Below are 4,138 nucleotides of genomic sequence, written 5' to 3'. Positions count from 1 at the left end.
GAGGATACTGTAATATCTCCTGTACACAACACACACAGAGGTGAACATACACACTCACAGAGGTAAACACACACAACACACACAGAGGTGAACATACACACTCACAGAGGTAAACACACACACACTCACAGAGGTAAACACACACACACTCACAGAGGTAAACACACAGATACACAGAGGTGAACACACATACACACTCACAGAGGTAAAGACACACACACGCACACAAACACTCACTCACAGAGGTAAACACACACAGAGGTAAAAACACACACACAGGGGTGAACATACACACTCACAGAGGTAAACACACACACACACAGAGAGCTGAACATACACACTCACAGAGGTAAACACACACACACTCACAGAGGTAAACACACACACACTCACAGAGGTAAACACACAGATACACAGAGGTGAACACACACACACACTCACAGAGGTAAAGACACACACACGCACACAAACACTCACTCACAGAGGTAAACACACACAGAGGTAAAAACACACACACAGGGGTGAACATACACACTCACAGAGGTAAACACACACATGAACATACACACTCACAGAGCTTAACACACACACACTCACAGAGGTAAACACACACACACTCACAGAGGTAAACACACACACACTCACAGAGGTAAACACACAGATACAAAGGTGAACACACACACCACTCACAGAGGTAAAGACACACACACCCACAAACACTCCCACAGAGGTCCATCCATCCAGACACACACATACACACACAGAGGTAGACAAAACACACACACCATAATGCCACCCCCCCCTCCCTCCATCCATCCAGACCACCATTCATTGCCTCTCTCTAGAGGTTACAAGTGAAAGGGAGATCAACACCTTTCCTTTTCCACAACTCTGTATCCCTGACCACTTTAGAATGAAATGAGTCCATTGCAATACACACACACACACACACACACACACACACACACACACACACACACACACACACACACACACACACACACACACACACACACACACACACACACACACACACACACACACACACACACACACAGTTTAAATGTAGCAGTCATAAACTAGGAGAGCTTGGTATTAAAGGAGAGGACCTGGTATTAAAGGAGAGGACCTGGTATTAAAGGAGAGGACCTGGTATTAAAGGAGAGGACCTGGTATTAAAGGAGAGGACCTGGTATTAAAGGAGAGGACCTGGTATTAAAGGAGAGGACCTGGTATTAAAGGAGAGGACCTGGTATTAAAGGAATTAAAGGAGAGGACCTGGTATTAAAGGAGAGGACCTGGTATTAAAGGAGAGGACCTGGTATTAAAGGAGAGGACCTGGTATTAAAGGAGAGGACCTGGTATTAAAGGAGAGGACCTGGTATTAAAGGAGAGGACCTGGTATTAAAGGAGAGGACCTGGAATTAAAGGAGAGGACCTGGTATTAAAGGAGAGGACCTGGTATTAAAGGAGAGGACCTGGTATTAAAGGAGAGGGCCTGGTATTAAAGGAGAGGACCTGGAATTAAAGGAGAGGACATGGAATTAAAGGAGAGGACTTGGTATTAAAGGAGAGGGGACCTGGTATTCAAGGAGAGGACCTGATCATCATCCTTGAAGTAGTTTGTGGTGAAGAGGGGCACGAGGGTTGTTTTACAAAACAAAGTCACCAGTGGATTGGATCTTCTCTAACCAATCAGAGTATCAAAACCAATGAGGAATTTTCAAACCTGCAGCTTTACCACGTATGTTCTGGCTCAACACATCGGTTTCTGGACCAAACAAGACAGCCCAAATGTCTTCGCATTCGGGGAGGTACTCAGAACCCGACTCATTGTGGAAAAGAAACAGATGTCCGTGGGTGTGGCGTAGCATTGGGCCGGAGCAAGGAGTCTGTGTAGCCAGGTAAGTATCTAGAGGCAGCTTCATCCTAACCCTAGAAAGAGCTGAATCATGTGACACATGAATAGAAAAGGAGAGGAATGGGTATTAAAGGAGAGGACCTGGTATTAAAGGAGAGGACCTGGAATTAAAGGAGAGGACCTGGTATTAAAGGAGAGGACCTGGTATTAAAGGAGAGGGAGGACCTGGTATTAAAGGACAGGACCTGGTATTAAAGGAGAGGACCTGGAATTAAAGGAGAGGACATGGAATTAAAGGAGAGGACCTGGAATTAAAGGAGAGGACATGGAATTAAAGGAGAGGACCTGGTATTAAAGGAGAGGACCTGGAATTAAAGGAGAGGACATGGAATTAAAGGAGAGGACTTGGTATTAAAGGAGAGGGGACCTGGTATTCAAGGAGAGGACCTGATCATCATCCTTGAAGTAGTTTGTGGTGAAGAGGGGCACGAGGGTTGCTTTACAAAACAAAGTCACCAGTGGATTGGATCTTCTCTAACCAATCAGAGTATCAAAACCAATGAGGAATTTTCAAACCTGCAGCTTTACCACGTATGTTCTGGCTCAACACATCGGTTTCTGGACCAAACAAGACAGCCCAAATGTCTTCGCATTCGGGGAGGTACTCAGAACCCGACTCATTGTGGAAAAGAAACAGACGTCCGTGGGTGTGGCGTAGCATTGGGCCGGAGCAAGGAGTCTGTGTAGCCAGGTAAGTATCTAGAGGCAGCTTCATCCTAACCCTAGAAAGAGCTGAATCATGTGACACATGAATAGAAAAGGAGAGGAATGGTTATTAAAGGAGAGGAATGGGTATTAAAGGAGAGGAATGGGTATTAAAGGAGAGGAATGGGTATTAAAGGAGAGGAATGGGTATTAAAGGAGAGGACCTGGTATTAAAGGAGAGGAATGGGTATTAAAGGAGAGGAATGGGTATTAAAGGAGAGGAATGGGTATTAAAGGAGAGGAATGGGTATTAAAGGAGAGGAATGGGTATTTTTTTCCCCCGTCTTTTCTCTTTGTGCTGGCAGCCGTTTCACCCGACTGGGAAATCTCATTTCCTGTTAGGAAGAGAGCAGACTGTGTCATCACTTCTCTGACCCATGGCATGAATGGGCCCTGTCCAAAGAAAAACAAGGCTTCCCCATGACCTACCATAAATTGTAAACAAGTCCTTCATCAATCTGATAATAGTATTATTTCTCACACTAGTTCTGGTTGGATATCTGGCTTAGTTATGTGACTGTATACATCTGTTGTTGATCCCCGTGGAACACAGGCCGTGGACGTCTCCTCTCCATCATCCTCTGTTCTGTGCTGTCTACTTCCGCTCGTTCCCCATTTCGGATCTTTTGTGGTCTGTCGACGTTGTCGTGTGAGAGAAACACAATATCCATGGTTGTGAGACACATTTCACATTTATTATAACATACAAGCATGTTACAGCAGTAACGTAGAACATGCAATGAGCGGTCGTACGCGACAGAGACGGTCACGTTTTGTATCTTCCATCCAAATCCTTAAATATAATATCTTGATCTATGAACCAGTGTCCCTTCACAGACTCTCCAAATGAAAGCATACCAGGTAAATGAAAAGACAGGAAAAAGACCCGTTTGAGTTCTCTAATAGACTTTCAGTCTTTCTCGCTATTGAATCCAAGTAACAGAAAAGAGGGAGGAGTCAAAAAACAACGAGGTTAAACGACCAGATGAGAGCAAACACTCCCTCCCTTCGTAAATGCTTGCCGACTGGAACCCATTTTACTTCTGGAGAACGGAGGATGAAAGGAGCAGCCTGTTCTCTTTCTTCATCCCTTCTGTGTTATTCTACATCGGTACTCGGGTTCCTTCAAATTTAATTCAGTCATTTTATGACACCGTCTTCTCTTTCATGATAGTTTAAAATATGAAAACACATTGAAAAGCCTCTCACACACAGACAATAAGGGTTCTTTGTTCAGTGTTGTGAGCATCTGAGGAGCAGAAGAGAGCGAAGCCTTATCAGGAGTTACCCCAGTGGTAGTCATCAGATTGAGTGCCCAGGGACTTATATACTAAACTTTGAAAATACAGACCAACATTCTCCAATGGTTTAAGTGGTGGACATGATCACAAGTATGAAAATGGAATAACCAGTAGCCTATATTTGTGTGTGGGTGTATACATATGAGAGACAGCGAGAGAATCACAAATCATTAATGAGGTGGGTGGATATTCAGCACCCTAAAACAAAAGA

Source organism: Oncorhynchus gorbuscha, linkage group LG09, assembly GCF_021184085.1.
Source record: "Oncorhynchus gorbuscha isolate QuinsamMale2020 ecotype Even-year linkage group LG09, OgorEven_v1.0, whole genome shotgun sequence".
Taxonomy (NCBI): Eukaryota; Metazoa; Chordata; class Actinopteri; order Salmoniformes; family Salmonidae; genus Oncorhynchus; species Oncorhynchus gorbuscha.
The sequence above is the reverse complement of the archived record's forward strand: the minus strand, read 5'-3'. Positions refer to the sequence as shown.